Source organism: Lissotriton vulgaris, chromosome 7 (genome assembly GCF_964263255.1).
Source record: "Lissotriton vulgaris chromosome 7, aLisVul1.2, whole genome shotgun sequence".
NCBI classification, from domain to species: Eukaryota; Metazoa; Chordata; class Amphibia; order Caudata; family Salamandridae; genus Lissotriton; species Lissotriton vulgaris.
In genome coordinates, this window is record NC_141695.1 from 1671226011 (window position 1) to 1671246769 (window position 20759).

Below are 20759 nucleotides of genomic sequence, written 5' to 3' on the forward strand. Positions count from 1 at the left end.
AACATAATTTTTAAAGTTCGATAAATACCACCCAAATAAATTACAATTTATTGGCAAATAATATGGGGATTTTGGTGTTTACCACAGGAAAATCGACATGTCCCGGTAAATGCAGAGTATTCCCCCAGATAATTTCCGTCCGTTTGATCTGCTGATATTTCTAATAATACCCATAACTGCAATGCGGGGCCTGTAACTCAGAACCATGGTGTCGGAGTTTGGAGTGTCTACGTAACGTCGGACCACTGATGCAGGAGGAAAACTGGAGACTAAACAAGTGCCGGGTAGGGACGGGCTTCAAATGCTGTGCTGTTCGAGAAAGGACGCCCCCTCCAGCTGCAGGAGGCAACGAGGCAGGCATGCTCCACTCTGCCCAGGGCGGAGGGGGCAGGGGTGAAGCTGCTCCGCCCTTACTGATGTCCTAAGTGGGAGGGGCTTCCACTTGCCCTGATTTCCTCCTGTGCTCATGTTCCATGTCTGGAAGCGCTGTCTTCTTTGCCCTTGCACTCTGGAGCAGACGGGGGTAGTCCACGGCTGACTCCCACGAGTCTTCCAAGTTAGCTGTCTCTGAGCTTGGCAAAGAGCAAGGTCACTCCCCTGGTGAGCTGAGGCCCCCGCAGCTCTGCACCTGCTGAACCCTCTCCACTAGACGGGCAGTCACAGAAGCACAGCCTCTCCTCCTGGTCCGGGAGGAAGGTAGCAATCCAGCCCAGTCTCTATTTCCTCAGTCACTGACGCTCCACGCCAGTGCTTTAAATGGGAAACAAGCATTTACAATGCAATGGTTTTGCCTTTGTTAAAGTTTGAGCTTTTGGTATTGCTTTTGACAAATGGTCTTTTCTAACTTCTTTGAATTATGTGTAAAACGTGACTGGGAATAGGAATCGCTTGTACCGAAGCACCTCCGTGGCCCTCTGCAGTATGAACATATTCGGCATTGGATATATTGTATTATATAGTCTGCCGTCATCCCTGAAGATGCTAGGGACATTATAAGTGCCCGCAGTTTATTTTTGGTTCCTGTCTGCATTAGAAGATGTGGCGAGTATCACCGTCCTGGAACTACACTCCTTTTTTCGGGGGGGGGGGTGTTGGAATGTCCCCCCCCCCCTCCTCCCCCGGCCTCATCCAACGCCCTCCTTCTCCTTTCCCTGGGGGTAGGAGCGTTCCCGAGACCTCATTTTGTTTGCTTTAGATACTTGCCAAAGTGCCACCATTGCCTACGTTACGTTTGTTCTTGTGCTTGAGTGTCTGCCATTTATTGCAGTATTATACCTCTACTTGTACTTTGTACGCCTTTGTAACTTGAACACGTCACTTTTTCCTCCTGTAATGTACCGTTTGCTACCTCTTGTATTTTGTGTGCTCACAATTGTCACTTTTGCCTCATGTAACTTATCGTTTTCTTTCGTATTTTTTCCCTTGTAATTTTCTCCTCATGTATCATTACTCTTCCTATTGTGACGCGCTCCGACACCTTCGGGTAACATCCGCGCTATATACCAAAAATATAGCTGAGAATTTTGTCCACTTTTAGCTGCATCAACAGAAGACACACAAGTTCATCTACTTGATTTTAATGCATGGGGCTATAAAAAAAAGTCCAACAAAAAATGGGTAACAAAATCAGCCCCTCTTCGGGCATAATGTTAGTTATGTCCAAGGCCACAGAAAGATTCTTACTTATTGTAAAATTATAGCAGTCACAAGCACCCCGGATAGACCGCAATACTTGCCCAGTCCCTGCATTTGACTGCACAAAATACCACATTTGTCGTCATCCTCAGACCAAGACATATTGGCTAAGCATTCCCCTTCCAACTAAAAAGAAATGAGTGCCTCAGTGAAAAATAAGTAACGAGTCTTCAATACTTGAAATGTAGCTGCATTTGGGATCAAACCCACCTCTCTGCAGAAATCCCAATAGGATAAACGCCGTAGGTAGAAAAGAAGGTTTACTTTTGCAAAAACATTCTCTCAAGAAGTGCAGCAATATTACAAATGTGTGCATCACACTTTTCAGGGCAGCTCGGTGTCAAACAAGAGTGATTACCAAGCTTAAAGGGTTGGCAATCATAAAACATGAACAAATTGACTGTGGTATTTACGAGGAGGAGTGCACCACAGAGGATAAGTAGGTACCCTGTGAGGCACAGTTATCTAACAGAGTCTGGTTGGTAAGGCACTTTTTAGGTCGTGCCTGCAAGCAGCGTGCATGGGCTGCAGTTGCTTGGTGACCTACTGAATCTAAAAAAAAAAATAAGTAGGTCGAACCTGCAGGCAGATGCATGCGCTGGCGTCGCTTAGTGACCTGTTGTATCTAAAAAAATAAAAACCTTAAAAAGAGGCTTTTAGCTCGCCCAATTTTTACCATACTTTGGCATCATTTTCACTCTTCTCAACTGCCGCCTAAATTGGAAGCACCACAGGCATCAATTTCCATGTGTGGCGCATGAACGAGGTACATGCTGTAATTGATTTATTATTAATATTTTTTTCTCAATAGCACAAACTCGACCGGAGCGCTTAACATGAGCACAAGTCACATTACACAAGGTCACATTCATTATTTTTTTACCATGTGCTTTTGGGGGCAAAGTTCCAGGAGATTTGTACTGGACATTAATTCTACAAGGAAGACCCCTTGTGTGTGCATTTGTTTTGTCCTTCTCTCCACGCCACCACACTCCACTCTAATATATTCCACTCCAACACAGCCCACTCCAATCCACTCCACTCTAATCCAACCCACTCCACTCTGATTCACAACATCCGCAGAAATCCACAACTAAGTTCTAGAAAGGATCTATGTAGCAGCGTCGGAGTGGGACAGAAAATAGACTCTTGCCGTTTGCAAATCAGGACAGTTTTAACCTTGCAAAGACTTGCTGTATAAGTGTCTTGCAAGGTATGGACGACTGCATGCATTTGAGTTTGCTGCAGGCAATATTTGTGGTCATATAAGAGAAATCAAAGGTAAAAACCTGCCCACCAGACCTGAGGCGTTGAAAGTAGGGTACGGGGGAGGAGGGCTTGCTGTGGAATTCTGAAGTTGATGTTGCTACAAATTTCAATAGTTGTTCTGTAAAAGTAATGTTAATCGGCACTTCATTTCGAAAAAAAATAAACGGTGATTTTCCCAAGGCCATCTTACTAAGATTAATTAATGGAAGCAGTCTGCAGCAGATCCAGGAGCACACGCTGTTGTCACTTCTTTAGGACAGCAACATGATGTAAAATATTGTGTTGCTAGGGCACACTACTCTTATCTGGTGTCCAAAGTATACATCCGAGTCAGCCCCAAGAAATGTAGCTTTAAGATATTTCGGTTTGAGGGCATTTTATTTTCCGAACTGGAGGCAAGCCCACCTCGGATAACAAGAGGCAGCATGTAAGCACATTATAAATCTCACAGAAGCAAATTCCGAGAAGCTTTTCAGAATGCAACGAGTGTGCTGCTCAGAGCACAAAATATATTATACATATACACTCCCATGAATGACATACATTTTTACACCTCAGAGCCTAGGAGGCATGTTGTACACCTCAGAAAATGAGATGCAATGTAAATCTCAGATAACGAGATACACTGCATGCCTCTGAGAACGAGATTAATTACACAACTCAGATAAAGAGAGTCACTGTACGTTTTTGGAGTGAGATACAAAATAAACGTGCAGGAATGAGCTAAGTTGTATCCGCGGCTGCTGTTAAACATAGCTGCACGTTAAGGAAAAAAACTGCTATGCCATACTCGGCCCTGGCTGTGTCATAACACTATTTTTTTCTTTAATTTCTACCAAGCTGCACAGCCGACACGCTGCAGTACAACATGGCTAACAACGGGTAAGCCGCGACAACAGGGCAAGCCATGACAACGAGGCAAGCCAGGGCAACGAGGCAAGCAACAACCAACGGGGCAAGAAACAATAACAAGGAGGGGGAGCGTAGGGGCCGGCTTAAAGACACATGCACTCCTATGGATTGCAGCAAGAAGAAACTAGGGTCGACTGTGATGTCTGAGTATTCTGTGAATATGACACGAGGTAAACGGAGGGAGGGGGAGGGGGGGTAAAGGCACGGAGAGTGGGAGGGGGTCGGGAACGGCCACACACGAGGTAAACGGAGGAGGGGGGGACGGGGGGGGGGGGGAGGCACGAAGAGCGGGAGGGGGTCGGGAACGGCCACACACGAGATAAACGGAGGAGGGGGGGGGCGGAAAGGCACGAAGAGCGGGAGGGGGGTCGGGAACGGCCACACACTGACAGCGGGAGGGTGAGGGGCGGGAACAGACACACACACTCGGACAAAGCAACAAACTAAAAGACCTCTTGCCGATCCCGATGACGTGATACACTCCCATGAATGACATACATTTTTACACCTCAGAGCCTAGGAGGCGTGTTGTACACCTCAGAAAATGAGATGCAATGTAAATCTCAGATAACGAGATACACTGCATGCCTCTGAGAACGAGATTAATTACACAACTCAGATAAAGAGAGTCACTGTACGTTTTTGGAGTGAGATACAAAATAAACGTGCAGGAATGAGCTAAGTTGTATCCGCGGCTGCTGTTAAACATAGCTGCACGTTAAGGAAAAAAACTGCTATGCCATACTCGGCCCTGGCTGTGTCATAACACTATTTTTTTCTTTAATTTCTACCAAGCTGCACAGCCGACACGCTGCAGGACAACATGGCTAACAACGGGTAAGCCACGACAACAGGGCAAGCCATGACAACGAGGCAAGCCAGGGCAACGAGGCAAGCAACAACCAACGGGGCAAGAAACAACCAACGGGGCAAGAAACAATAACAAGGAGGGGGAGCGTAGGGGCCGGCTTAAAGACACATGCACTCCTATGGATTGCAGCAAGAAGAAACTAGGGTCGACTGTGATGTCGGAGTATTCTGTGAATATGACACGAGGTAAACGGAGGGAGGGGGAGGGGGGGGAAGGCACGGAGAGCGGAAGGGGGTCGGGAACGGCCACACACGAGGTAAACGGAGGAGGGGGGGGCGGAAAGGCACGAAGAGCGGGAGGGGGTCGGGAACGGCCACACACGAGGTAAACGGAGGAGGGGGGCGGAAAGGCACGAAGAGCGGGAGGGGGGTCGGGAACGGCCACACACTGACAGCGGGAGGGTGAGGGGCGGGAACAGACACACACACACGGACAAAGCAACAAACTAAAAAACAAAGCACTAACCTGGACATCTTCCGGCAGATCTCTTGCCGATCCCGATGACGTGGTGGAGGCTCGGCCGGCTGGGCCAATCCCAGCGCGGCCCTGGCTGGAGGCGGACGGCTGCTTCCTTCGGCTGGCCGGCCTGAGGAGAGGGAGGGAGACGGGCTGCCACGGAGCGGGAGGGAGGGGCTATCGAGCGACTTTTGTGCAATGTCCCGAGCAGGAAGGCAGAGACAGGTGCCGGCAATGCCGGACCAGATTCGGGGGCGTTCCCGGCTTTCAGCTGACGTCGCGTGACGTCGGCAAAAGCCAAAGAATCTCGGGAACGCCCCCGTGTCTGGTCCGGCATTGACGGACAGGCCCCTCGTCCAATGGCTAGGCTCCATTTATGGAGCCAGCCAATGAATGACGAGGGCCGACCCAAAGCCACACTACAGTTCTCATTAGGTTTTTGCTGCGCAAAAAAGATGCGCAGAGCGCATCTTTTTGGCGAGGCAAAACCTAACAAGCATTTACAATGCAATGGTTTTGCCTTGGTTAAAGTTAGAGCTATTGCCATTGCTCTTGACATTCTGAAGCTCCACTCTGAAGCTCCACTCTGAAGCTCCACTCTGAAGCTCCACTCTGAAGCTCCACTCTGAAGCTCCACTCTGAAGCTCCACTCTGCACTCTGAAGCTCCACTCTGCACTCTGAAGCTCCACTCTGCACTCTGAAGCTGCACTCTGAAGCTCCACTCTGAAGCTCCACTCTGCACTCTGAAGCTGCACTCTGAAGCTCCACTCTGAAGCTCCACTCTGAAGCTCCACTCTGAAGCTCCACTCTGCACTCTGAAGCTCCACTCTGAAGCTCCACTCTGCACTCTGAATCTGCACTCTGAAGCTCCACTCTGCACTCTGAAGCTCCACTCTGAATCTGCACTCTGAAGCTCCACTCTGCACTCTGAAGCTCCACTCTGAATCTGCACTCTGAAGCTCCACTCTGCACTCTGAAGCTCCACTCTGAATCTGCACTCTGAAGCTCCACTCTGAAGCTCCACTCTGAAGCTCCACTCTGAAGCTCCACTCTGATGCTCCACTCTGAAGCTCCACTCTGAAGCTCCACTCTGAAGCTCCACTCTGCACTCTGAAGCTCCACTCTGAAGCTCCACTCTGCACTCTGAAGCTCCACTCTGAATCTGCACTCTGAAGCTCCACTCTGCACTCTGAAGCTCCACTCTGAATCTGCACTCTGAAGCTCCACTCTGCACTCTGAAGCTCCACTCTGAATCTGCACTCTGATGCTCCACTCTGAATCTGCACTCTGAAGCTCCACTCTGCACTCTGAATCTGCACTCTGCAGCTCCACTCTGAATCTGCAGCTCCACTCTGCACTCTGAAGCTCCACTCTGAATCTCCACTCTGAATCTGCACTCTGAATCTCCACTCTGAATCTGCACTCTGAAGCTCCACTCTGAATCTGCACTCTGAGGGCCCGATTCACAGAATGAACTTAACACTAAATCCTAAACTTACTACTATTTGGTATTCACAGAATGCACTTACTACTTTCGGGATTCACAGATTAAACTTACTACTTTCGGGATTCACAGAATGAACTTACTACTTTCGGTATTCACAGAATAGATTTAAGACTACTAACTTTACGCCTGCACTCGGGCCGTAAATTCCGGCCCGGAGGCGGAGTTTCCGGCTTGGGGCGGAGCTTACGGCCCGGAGGCGGAGCTTCCGGCCCGGAGGCGGAGCTTGCGGCTTGGAGGCGGAGCTTCCGGCCCAGAGGTGGAGATTTCAGCCATGGCTAAATACCCACCTCCGAGCCGGAAGCTCCGCCTCTAAGCCGCAAGCTCCGCCTCCGGCCCGGAAGCTCCGCCTCGGGGCCGTAAGCTCCGCCCCCAAGCCGGAAACTCCGCCTCCGGGCCAGAATTTACGGCCCGAATGCGGACGTAAAGTTAGTAGTCTTAAATCTATTCTGTGAATGCCGAAAGTAGTAAGTTCATTCTGTGAATCCCGAAAGTAGTAAGTTCACTTTGTGAATCCCGAAAGTAGTAAGTGCATTCTGTGAATACCAAATAGTAGTAAGTTTAGGATTTAGTCTTAAGTTCATTCTGTGAATCGGGCCCTGAAGCTCCACTCTGAATCTGCACTCTGAAGCTCCACTCTGCACTCTGAAGCTCCACTCTGAATCTGCACTCTGAAGCTCCACTCTGAATCTGCACTCTGAAGCTCCACTCTGCACTCTGAAGCTCCACTCTGAATCTGCACTCTGAAGCTCCACTCTGCACTCTGAAGCTCCACTCTGAATCTGCACTCTGAATCTGCACTCTGAAGCTGCACTCTGAAGCTGCACTCTGAAGCTCCACTCTGAAGCTCCACTCTGAAGCTCCACTCTGAAGCTCCACTCTGCACTCTGAAGCTCCACTCTGCACTCTGAAGCTCCACTCTGCACTCTGAAGCTCCACTCTGCACTCTGAAGCTCCACTCTGAAGCGCCACTCTGAAGCTCCACTCTGAAGCTCCACTCTGAAGCTCCACTCTGAAGCTCCACTCTGAAGCTCCACTCTGAATCTGCACTCTGAAGCTCCACTCTGAATCTGCAGCTCCACTCTGAATCTGCAGCTCCACTCTGAATCTGCAGCTCCACTCTGAATCTGCAGCTCCACTCTGCACTCTGAAGCTCCACTCTGAAGCTCCACTCTGAAGCTCCACTCTGAAGCTCCACTCTGAAGCTCCACTCTGAAGCTCCACTCTGCACTCTGAAGCTCCACTCTGCACTCTGAAGCTCCACTCTGCACTCTGAAGCTCCACTCTGAAGCTCCACTCTGCACTCTGAAGCTCCACTCTGAAGCTCCACTCTGCACTCTGAAGCTCCACTCTGAAGCTCCACTCTGCACTCTGAAGCTCCACTCTGAAGCTCCACTCTGCACTCTGAAGCTCCACTCTGAAGCTCCACTCTGCACTCTGAAGCTCCACTCTGAAGCTCCACTCTGAAGCTCCACTCTGAAGCTCCACTCTGAAGCTCCACTCTGAAGCTCCACTCTGAAGCTCCACTCTGCACTCTGAAGCTCCACTCTGAAGCTCCACTCTGCACTCTGAAGCTCCACTCTGCACTCTGAAGCTCCACTCTGAAGCTCCACTCTGAAGCTCCACTCTGAAGCTCCACTCTGAAGCTCCACTCTGCACTCTGAAGCTCCACTCTGAAGCTCCACTCTGGCTGAACATAACAGTCTGCAGTTTCACACGTTACATTTGTGTTAGCTGCATTACGTCATAATTTATTGTCAAAGGCTGGTTCAAATATGTTCTTTCAATGTTTCAAGCTGTTTTCAAGCGTTCACGCTTTATTACAAATCACAAAAAGATGTTAATATTTCACTTCTGTTCTTGGATTTTCGTCACAATATAAAACTCTGCATATAATCTTCACAAAAGTTATTTACAAAAGTTTAAGCTATTGCCATTACAAATTAAATACATTATTTAACAATTAATTTAACAAAAAAAATAAAAGCCATTGTTATTTGTAATATCAATACATCTAAATCACGTAAATAAAAAACATGTTGCATTACAAATGCTATAGGTGTCACATTTGCGAAAGTTATAACTATTGGCATTGTAAATGACAAAGCTATTAATTTAGCTTTTTTAACAAACACATAAATAAATAAAAATGCCATTTATAAGACCAATAGCTCAAACTTTCCTGATGCGAGACCTATTGCATTTCCAATGCTTGTTTTTGTTTCACTTTTACTTGCGGCGTTACACAGTGTCCTTGATAAGTCGGTAAGCACTATGTTTTTTGAGTCAGTCGATTTTGATTGACCGCCAGTCCTCAGCTAGTCATAAATCCATCATTTAGAGGCCAACCCTTCATTTGCAAATAGCCGTGCTATTCGAAGGTTTCTGACTACACAGTTAATCAAGTACTAAGGCATCTTTTCTTGACCTGGACTTTTCAGCGCTCAATATGGGGGAGTGTCACAGTGATCATCAATTGCCAGTGGCGCTTCTGTTTATTGAATGTGGCAGAGCAGCCCCGTCTGTGCTCTCCACGAAATAACTGAGCTGTCTGGAAGACTCAAGTAACCAAAATAGTCGCTGCTAACATTTTTTGTTTGCACAGGTCGTTATTTCATATCCGGACTGGGACGACACGGCTGTTCAATCTTCTGAGGTCGATAAACTGAGTGCTGGTAATGTGCTGCTAATGTGTGCAGTTATTTTCCAACACTTAGAAAGGGACGAATTTGAGATTTTAGGTTCACAGATGCCAAGAAGGTTCAACGTGGAGGCATAATCGTAAGGTAGGTTCAACAACATTTTGCAGCCCACGCCCATCTGTCAGTCACGTTCAGCAATCATAGACACATTATACCCTGTGCGGCTCATCTGTGCGGTACACTGGTCATGCTTTCAGAATAAACAAGCATTTGCAATGCAGTAGGTCTCGCATTTGCTGGGTCTGAGCTCTTGGCATTGTAAATGACAATGCCTTTGTTTTGTTTTTTTAAATCTAAATAAAAGACATTGTAATTTACAATGCTAATAGCTTAACCTCTCGCAAATGCAGGACCTATTGCACTAAATGCTTGTCTTGTTTGCTCGCGGGCGCTGCGGGGGAGGGGCATTGCTGCTTAGTGCGATAAGTTTCACTTCCTGCTAGTTCACCGTTTCGGCATGTCGAGGGTCCGTGAGTGGAGCCGGATATGGAGGTAAGTGCGCCTGGTAAGACCGCAGCCAAGCCAAGGGTCACTCCGCCGAATGCATATTTGCTATTATCACAGCCCTTCCCTCAAAATACACTTGCTTGAATCACTGTGCCAGCGATGGCTTTGTGCCGATACTAAGGATGTCTGTTGTTCTGCTGCTCTGTGAACGTTCCCATGAGAGGTCATGGGGTCATGGGTTATCAGCCGTTTACAAGTCACAGACTCCCATGGCTGGAAGCTTATGACCCAGCTTTACTTTAATATTCATGGCAGCCCTGGCAGCTTCTTTTCCCCTCCCTACCTCCTTTCGCTTTTCTTCTTGGTTCCGACAACTTCCGTTTTGTTTGTGTGAGTGGTAAGGGGGCAGAGGGCTTGGTTGAGGGCAAGTGTCTGTTACGGAGCTCTCGCCACGAAGCTCCGCCCCCTCCCCGGCTCCACTCCTCAAACGGTGATTTCAGATCTGTATGCAATATTAACAAAGCAACGCATGGCCGCCCGTGCTTTCCTCGTACTCACTAGTGTTAAGAGGCGGTGGCTTCCGAGTTTCGAACAGCACTTCGCGCTGCAGGAGGTCATTGACAGTCACTAGTCAGCCCACTACCGAGCAGACTGACCCGGACCCAGCCCAGTCCATCCAGGGCTTTCAGTGGCATTCATCACAGTGTCTCACCGGAAGGCGGGCATCAGAGAGAAGCGGGAGGGGGCGGGAAAGGGGGAGGAGAGAGCTGACGACGGCCGGCCGGAGCAGAAGACGGGCACCAGGAAACAAGCGGGAGGGGGAGCAAGGGAGGTGCCGGCAATGCCGGAACAGAATCGGGGGCGTTCCCGGCGTCGCGTGACGTCGGCAAAAGCCAAAGAATGTCGGGAACGCCCCCGTGTCTGGTCCGGCATTGACGGACAGGCCCCTCATCCAATGGCTAGGCTCCATTTATGGAGCCAGCCAATGAATGACGAGGGCCGACCCAAAGCCACACTACAGTTCTCATTAGGTTTTTGCTGCGCAAAAAAGATGCGCAGAGCGCATATTTTTGGCGAGGCAAAACCTAAAAAGAAGTGCAGGTACTCAGTAATATGAGCTAGAGGCGTGGCGAGTGGGCGGGGCTAGGGGCGGGGCTTAGGGCAACTTATGATGATACATAATGACTTCTATATCAGTTGGAGCAACTGTGAAAAACACATGAGAAATGTGTTTATTATAACGAAACAGGTTAACTCATTACACAAAATGAAATCCAAAAAGGATGATACGGGAACAGTTCCTCGTTTTGTAATATTTGCTGCTTCGTAGTGCCATACTGTTATTTGTTGTTGTTTGGCACAATACTATATGCTCCCAAGCGTGCACATACACCCACAGAAAAAAGCAGACGTACGTACACAAGCATTCTACACATTCCCTCTAAAATCTACTGAGTGTCATGATTCTCTCCCTTTTCTCTCACAGAAAAACAGGCACACATGCAAGTCGACAAGCGCACAGACATAAGCAAACACTCGCAAAAAGTCTCTAGTGGGGTTAAAACAATGTTAAACTCCTTACCTCGAGTGAATTTCTAAATTGCCGCTGTCCATGTGCTGTCTCCATACCTGTGTTTGCACAAATTCACACAATAGTGTGAATGTGATTAACAGCACAGGGCCTAAATGGGCCCTCCAATGTCAAACCCAGTGTGTTGGTGAACACCGGGACATCATCATGCAAATGATCCCACCCTGATAGTTCAACAGCTGCTGCGCTCAGGATTATAGAAGCGCCTTGGCTGTCAGATAGGTTCCAACCTTGACAGCCTAGTGCTCACCAGTACTAGCAGCCAGTGAGGAAAGTATCATGAGTATTGGTACTCTCCTCAGCAGTAGCCAAGTGCAGGTACTAACAGGGATAAAAATAAGAAGTGCTGGGACTCAGTATCTGTGTGTACCAGCCCACTTAAAATAATGACACAGCTCTTTTCCCTACGGCCAGCCTCTTTCGTCTCTTTCTGGCTCCATGTCTTTACATCCACATGTCCTCTCCACTTGCCTCTAATCTTTACCCAGCCTCTAAGCTCTCACTAGTTCTGCTCCTCTTCCTCCCACCTTAAGCTTTCTCTCCACAAGTCTTACATTTTCTCCCTGGTTTTTCCGTACTTGTCTCCTGTTCTCCCCTCCATGTTGTACTCATCCCCTAAATTTGCCGTCTGGAAAATTAAAGTTAAGAAATGCACCAGAATTATGACTTTACAGAAATTTGTTTTAAAATCCAATTTCTAAGACGATTCATGATTTTAAAACTCAAATATCTGGTATTTTTATCTGAAAATAAGTGGCAATCCTAACTTAACCTGCCACCTCACTTCTTTACATTCAACCCTAAACCTGGAGAACAACAACAACAGCAACACCACCACCCTGCTCGCCAACCTCGCCAACCTCGGACTCAAGCAACTGGTGAACACCCCCACCCACTACGCCGGCCACACGCTCAACCCTATTTTCTCCGCAAGCAACCACGTCTCCAGACAATGCCAGGCCCTCAAAGATATAAGAATGGCTATTAGTCAATTTTAATGTATGCTAAATTAATAAACAGTTTGCTGTGCTCATCTCTAAATCAGATAGACAACACCACCATGTGACAGATTGTCATAACTGCCAGTATTGACTGTTCAGTGCCGGTGCTGAGCACCGGAAAGCACCAGCTCAAATTAAGCATTGACCTCACTAAGTGTAGAGGTAAAAGGGTCATAACCCTGACTAAAAGGTTAATGCTGCCACAACTGGCAGTCTGCCCTAACCAGAGTGCAGAGGGCAGTAGCCACTCTCTGAAAAGTAGGGGTGTAGCCAGGGCCGGACTGGGAACCAAAACTGGCCCTGGCAAAGAGCTCGGCTCGCCCCCCTTGGAGCGGCAGAGCTGTTTGCCAGGGCCGGTTTTGGCCAATTTTGTTACAGGGACCGATTTTGCAGCTATGCTGCAAAAACGGCCCTGTAACAAAAACGGCTCTCAGGAGCCCAAAATTGTCCCCCAACCTTGGGGCCCGCCGGGGAAACGCCTGGTGCCCACTACAGCCAGTCCGGCCCCGTTTGGGCCTCGGAAGCAATGGCCCAAGGGTGGAGATATTAATGCAGCAGAGAAACCTTAGCTTGGGCCTCAAAGAAATAGCAGGGAGGGGGCTGGGGGGAGACAGGGGGCATGTTTTTAACAATGGGCAGAGAATACAGCCGACGTGCAAGGAAGTAGCTAGTAGCTATCATTAGTCAAGCAGGTCCCGTGGCTCTGGGGCCCAGGATATTGAAGGGTTCCCTCCATCACAATTATGACTGTCTTACTTTACGTAGGGGCATCTGGCTCAATCACTTTGCTAGCATTAGGCCAGAGGGAACACTTGCTGCAAAGGGGAACAACATATAGGAGCTAACTTGTTTCTGAAAAGGACAAAGAGCCTGTTTCAAGATTGGAGTAATGGCCAGGCATGGTGGGGGTGGGGGAGATGCAAAGGAGACAGCCTGTTACTCAAGGCCACAGCTATCATTGTGCAGCAGGTGCTGCTGCATTGGGGCGCAGGGGTGTGAGGGGCTCACAACACCCCCAGCTATGGGGAGCAGTGTTTGTTGATCTATTTCTGTTTTTGTTTCATGCGTTCACTCTTTTCTCACGTTTAGTGTGGATTATGAACTACATAAACAGTTCCCCTGAAATTAATGATCTCACAAACCCAGCCCCCTACACTCAGCCCTGCTCCCCTCAAATCCTTGCCATAAAGTTTTGAAGGGGGGGCCTGACTTGGAGACGTTTAACTTGGGCTGGCGGGGGCTCAGAGAAAAAAAGTTTGAAGACCTTTGCCTTATATCCTGTTAAGAATGCCCTACTTGAGGTACCTGGAATCAAGCGGGCCAGACTGGTCGGGAAGTCTCTATCTTATTTGGGCACCCGCTATTGGAATAAGCTTCCTTTGCAACGGAGACAGTGTACGGATTATCTCCACTTCAGGAAACAGCTCAAGACTTCTCTCTTCTGTTTTCGATTTCCTGCAGACAGTTCTCCATAGGCTGCCCGTTCAAGCGCAGAGATACCCCTTCGTTGGTCGATTCGTGCACTTTATAAATAAATGAATAAATGCATAATGAGTGTTAATCAGACGTTCAAGGTACTTGCATTGTGTGGCTTATGTATACACATCAACCTTTGATTGTACGATGTGTCGCCATGTTAAAAAAAATGTAAAATAACATTTAAAATTAAACAAACTAAAAATAGTATGATGCTCCTCACCAGGAGCCATCGAGGTTCCACAAAAAGCAGTCATTGTTGTTCCCCGTCTCTTGGTAGCCAGATCTAGGCTTCTTCCAAAGGATCTGTATCTTTAAGTTCCCTGACTCGCCCCTCTTTGAAGTTTTAGAATACTCTTTATTTTTCCCTTTTTGTCTTTCTCTCTCTATTGCTCTAAGTCGAAGATGATGAAAAAATAAGATCTGGTCCCCATAATAAGTGCTGATTCCCACCAGCCGTAACCACGTGTACAAATTCAGCCCTGACACCAGTGCTGCCAAAGTGAAATTGTAAATTGTAAATTGATACTTGTATAGCGCACTACTCACCCGCAAGGGACTCAAGGCGCTTGTACGAATACCGCTGTGGAACCCATCCTGGCTTTCCCTGTGAGGCGTCCACTCCTGGGCACCCCCAAGGTGGAGGCCAGGCATCCTTAGCGTTGTGGGGGCCATTGTGGAGATTAAGCAAGCTATTGCCCAGAGTTGCAGAGTGGGACTCCATGATTCGAATAGGCACAGAGGCGAGAATTATCAGGTCCGTGGATTTTTTTTTTTTTAGCCCAAGACCCGCCGAGGCGCGGAATTGAACCCTGGTCCCGGGCTAGATCTCTGCATCAGAGTCTGCCGCTCTAACCATTGAGCCACACTTCTCCAAAGTGCATATACAACTTAAACAAAAGACAAAAGGGCAAGATCAGACGGTTTTAAGGTAGAGCTACAGACATAACTAAAGTTGGGAAACATTTTTATTAATCAACTTCACATGCAATATGTACAAGTGGAAAAGGTTTGTGGATGTTGGTGACGTAGAAACAAGACATGACACGCAGAGGCAAAACCAAGCCCAAGGACCTTTAAAATATGAGCATTTGCAGCAGCACTTTGATGCTTCCGGACTTAGTAGTTTTTAAGCTGCAGTAACCCCAAGCAAGCTATAGAAGTCTCCACAGACACTGAAGGTGTGATAAAAAACAGAAGTCAACATCTCTATCCAGGTTCTATACCCACCCGCACTTATTACATAAATGGCACTTTATAAATTGCGTGTTTGTTATCAGCATCTTTCCAGATATAATCAGTGTAGGAAGGTGGACACCTGACTATGGTTACCCAGATTTTTTGCCTTGTGTTTAGCTGGTTTTCGACTTAGTTGGCCTGGTTCCCTGCTAAACAGGGCCCCAGGCTATCTGCTCTCTCCTTAAAATGGACTCCATGCACCCTAGGTGCATAACCAATTTAGTACTGGACACCTTGTCAGACCCTATATAGTGCACTATAGGTACCAAGGGCATAGGTGCATTCAAGGCCTACCAGGGGCTGCAGCATAGCTTTTGCCACCCCTGGCTGGTTCTTAAATTGACACAACTGGCTGATCACTCAGCTGGGGCAAGGTGGTGTAATCACCCCTTGCTTAGATATAGTATATCTATATCTACACTTAAAACTGGACACATATATACCTATAAGTCACTCCTATGGCAGGCCTTAACAATCCTGGAGGCAGAGTGCTTGGTTTTATGTGAGATGGTGCTCTAGCAGGATCTGAGCCTGTCTGCAGCTGTCGGGAACAACTCCCTTAGCTGTTCCGGGATAATGCCATACCATATACTCTTAAGTGCATTATAATCCATCGCGGTTATGTGCTAACTTTGGTTGGCTTTATCAAAACATGTTGTGTAAGGTGTCATACGATTTGGAATACTATCCCCTCGACAGTCCTGTTGACGGGGATAGCATTCCACACTTCTAGAGGGAGAAGGCATGTTACTTTACTAAAACGCGGCTGATCCTAAGCAGAGCCTCAGAATCACAAAATGAATGCTGCTGCCATCGACACGAGTCTGACCTCCTGCTGCTGACCGAAACTTGGCAGAGGAGGCCAGGACAAAGGGTTTCCTGTCGCAGGGAGGTGCTACACCTCCCCAGACAGGAGATAGTGTATTGGGGCAGGGAGGGCTGAAAGAAACTAGCCAGTGCCTAAGGCGCACAAGGCTTCCCCTTGCATAATCCGGTCAAACCGGTTCTGGGGCACACAAGCCCCAGTCCCAGCGCGACCCTGGACAAAGGGAAAGGGGTGTAACCACCCCCTTCCTGGGTCCCACCCATAGGAGGGACCTTGCAGGTAATCCAGCCCCCAGATTGGTATAAGAATGGGAGCAGTGCCAACGCACTCACATTATCCTGACTGAAACTTATGAAACAAAACTCTCGACCTTTCGACATCCTACTCGACGTAGAAGACTGAAGAATCTCCCTTGTGGTCAAGGAGTGACCACCCTGTGCAAACAGGCACCATCCAGCACCTCGACGTTTGCTTTGTTGCAGTTCCCGCCGGAACTCAAGCAACAGAGATCAACAAGACCCGCCGTGCCTGCCTTCTAACAGCCTGATCCACAGTCCCTGCAGAGCTGAGACCCGTGGAGGCGACCTGAAGCGTGGGGCCCGCCATCTTGGAAAGACCATGAGGCGCTGACCATGCAGCTCCCGAGGCACCCTCGAAGCTGTGCATTGGGGTTTGAGAAGCCCCAGCCCTGAGCCTCTCTTGCACCGAAGCTCACCCCTATACACTCACCGAGTGCTGCGTGGGGCCCTTCTGCATCTTTTGGCTCAACGTGTTGGTCCGGTCGCTTGCCCGTTGGCTAGCGGCCCCAGTACCGATGAACCTTTGAATTTGACTTGTGAGTCTGGTTGCTCCAGACTTGCCCTCGCTCCCCTGAAAAGGAGCACCCGCTCTGACCCTCCTGGTCCGAGTAGGAAGCGATCTTCAAATCCTGCGTGGGTTGCGCTTACCAAGGTTTGTTTGCTCCAATCCGGAAGCCGACACTGCCGACAGCGAGAGCCTGCGTGGGACAGTTCGTGATCCACTCCTGGACATCCTCAGTGCCCCAGAGTCCACGTGGCAGCGGAGACAAGCTTCACAACATCGACCTGATTGCAACCGACATTGCCTGGTTCCTTCCTGGTTCCACCCTGGTCACTGCTGAGTGACCCAGACTCTGTCCCCTCTTCTTTCAGATCATCTATATCGTCGATCCACCCTTGGATCACACCGGAGACTTCTCTTCACAACGCCTGCAGCATCTTCATCTTCAGGCACCATCAACCTGCGTGGCGAAACCCGACACTACTTTGCACCCGTGCACCCGCTTCCTGTGGGTGAGGTAACTCAGCAACGCTGGTGCTCCTGTACTGGTACACACCTCTAGTATATATGTCTGAAGTTTCGTCTTTCTAGGTTAATTGGAAGTCTCCTTTAACAGTAACTTTTACGCACCATTGACATTGCATTGGTGCATGTGTGTGCTTTAAGCGCTGCACCCGAATCCCGCAGGCTTTTTTGACTTCAGCATTGCTAGTCCCGACTGCTCCCAGCGATTCCCCAGGCCCTAGGTCTGACCACTGTTCGATTAGTGATACTTATACCACTATTTTAGTATATGGTTTGAGTGGCCCCTGGGCCTCATCCATAATTGTGCAACTTTTATATGTTTAACTGTGCTTTTGTTTAAACGCTTGTGCTTCTAGACTCATAAAGAGTATAGAGGATTATTCTAGTAATAAATACATATATTTTTATAATATATAACTTTTGTGGTGTCCTTCCATTTGATATTACAGGATTGTGATTGGTAAAACAGCTTGCTTAACACGACCTCTTGAGTTAAGCCTTTAAGGCTGCTTGGTCTATGCTACCCTTAGGATAGCTTGTCTATAAGGTTGACTTACAACCAGACACCATAAGGGATTGTTTGGACTGATATAAGGTGCCCCCAGCATTGGAGACATCATATATCAGGCCAACTTCTCACATTGGTGCGCAGCGGTGCGGATTTGAGCTTGCTGTTGTTTTACCATTGCAATCTTTTTATCAAATTGAAAGATCACATCAAGTACCTTAGGTACATATAAACAAAGCTTAGCATATTTAAGTTCTACTGAACTTAGTAGTTGTAGATCAAAGGGCTTAGCACACCCTGCCTACAACTCACTAGCAAGGTACAGTAGGAAAACACTTAGTGTAGGTAAGTGCACCACTTACACCTCACTAGCAGTCATGGCTGGCACAGAGGGAGCTTCAGGCTCTTCACCTGTGATGGTTGACCCTACCAATGCACCTTCCAGCTATGACAACTTCAGCCACAAGGACTTGAGTGCCCTGTGCACGTCAAGGGGCTGAGAAAGGGTCACAACCCTACCATTCCCATCCTGATAGCCATCCTGGAGAAGGATGACCTTGAGAAAGCTAGTGTAGCTCCCTTAGGGACAGGAGATGGAGTAGATCCCCCAGAGAATGAGAACACCCCAGAAAATGTGGTGGACCCAGAGTCAGATGGTGATGAGTCAGATCATGATCAAGGGGATATCCAGGTACATGTGGGGAGGCTTAGCCAAGCCAACTTGGACCTACTTGGAAATGGAGAGGGCCAGCACCTCCCCAGAGTACATAACAGAATTGTTCCAGGCAATAGAAGATTGAGATCTCCCTCAGGGGATTCTTACATTTCTAGTGCCTCAAGAGAATCTCAAAGGGGAATGACTTCCCCCCAGAGAAGAGAGCATAAGGCCAGAATGAGGGCTGTTCAACTCCAGATAGAGAGGGAAGAGGTAGCCTTGGCCCAAGCTAGACTTGCTTTGGCAAGGGAACAAAAGTTGAGTGGATTAGATTCCACTGGTGGAAGCATAATTCCTAGAGAGAAAGACAGGTCCTATGATACTAGAAACCTGACAAAGATTGTGCCCCCCTACAAGGAAGGGGATGACATCCACGAATGGATGACTGCTCTGGAGAGAGCCTGCATGGTACAGCAGGTTCCCCAAGATCAGTGGGCTGCAATTTTATGGTACTCCTTTTCTGAGAAAGGGAGAGATAAGCTCCTCACAGTTAGACCTGAGGATGCTAAAAATTACACTGTCCTGAAGAGTGCTCTGATAGATGGGTTTGGCCTAACCACTGAACAATACAGGTTAAAGTTCAGAGATACCCAGAAGACACAGACACAGGACTGGACTGATTTTGTAGATTGTGCTACTAAGGCTCTGGAGGGTTGGCTACATGGCAGCAAAGTACATGACTTTACAGGATTGTATAATTTGATTATGAGGGAGCAGATCCTAAGTAATTGTCCGAACCAGCTTTTACACCAGTACCAGGTGGACTCAGATCTGACCTCTCCACAAGAATTGGGTAAGAGGGCAGACAAATGGGTCAGAACCAGGATTAGGCCTAAGAATCAGGGCAATGACCAGAAGAAGGAGTCTACCAAGCCTCAAGAAAAAAGGTGGGGATACATCTAAAGAAAAGACTTCCCCAGGGACCCAAACTCCAAAGGAAAAGGGTGGACCCCACAACACTTCCTCTACAGAGAAAAAGCCTTATTGCCATGCCTGTAAACAGGTTGGCCATTGGAAAACAGACAGCTGTTGTCCAAAGAATAGTAATAAGGAAAATATACCTCCAAGTAAAGCTCCAACACCCCCTGTCACTGTCAGCAGTGGTCCCCCAGGTGGTGGAAGCAACCCCAGAAATTTAGGTGGGTTTACTTTTGGAGCTCAGATGGATTCTGGCCTATCCAGGTCCCCTACCACAGATACTCTTGTCTGTGAAAATGGCATGGGGTTTGCCAATTTCACTGCTTGCCCAAACACTTTGAGCAAGTACAGACAGGAGCCCCTCATTAATGGTTTGAAAGCTGAGGCCTTTAGAGACACAGGGGCTAGCATCACCATGGTGGCTGAATGTCTAGTCCCCTCAAGGCAACTTTTACCTGGTGCCACATACCAGGTAACAAACATTGATGGAATCCAAACAAATCATCCCATGGCAGTAGTAAGTCTCAGCTGGGGAGGTGTCACTGGCCCAAAGAGAGTGGCAGTGTCACCAAACTTGCCTGTAGACTGCCTACTTGGTAATGATTTGGAAATCTCAGCCTGGGCTGAGATTGAACAGGAAATCCATTCTAGAATGGTAAATGTCACTGGAAAGGTTAGTGGGGCTCTGATGGCTACAGCCCCAATCCAAGATGTCCTTCCTGAAAAGGTTGGTAGGGCTGAGCAACTCTCAGCCCCATCTTTAGCTAACTCCCTTCCTGAAAAGATTAGCGGGGCGGTCCTTGTAACAGCCCATACCCAAACTGAGTCTCCTCCTGAAAAGGTTGGTGGGGCTGTGATGGCCACAGCCCAAACTCAAACTGATTCATGTGTTGTGAAGCCTGAAATGATGGATCACTCCACCCAAACAGAGAGCATGGAGGAGGAAGAGAAATCTCCCCCTCACCAGACATTAGGAAAGGATCAGCCTCCTCAGGGAACTGATCTTACCCCTGATGAAGGAACTGTCCCCGAGGTTGTTAGGCCTGGCCTGACAGAGCCCCTGATGGCAGTGGACCCTTCGCAGATGGGACCCAGTCTGGAGCAGGTAACCTGACCCTCTTTGCCTTGCCTTAGTCAGCCCAGGGCTGCAGAGGACAAGAAGGACAGTGAGCCCCAGAGGGCCCCCTGTCAAATAAAGCACCCCATCAGCAGATTAGGGGCACCAAAACTAGTAGCCCTAGTAAGGTGAAAACTTTAAAAACTCCTGAGGGAGCCCCCTTAAAATTAGTTAGGGACCTCCCA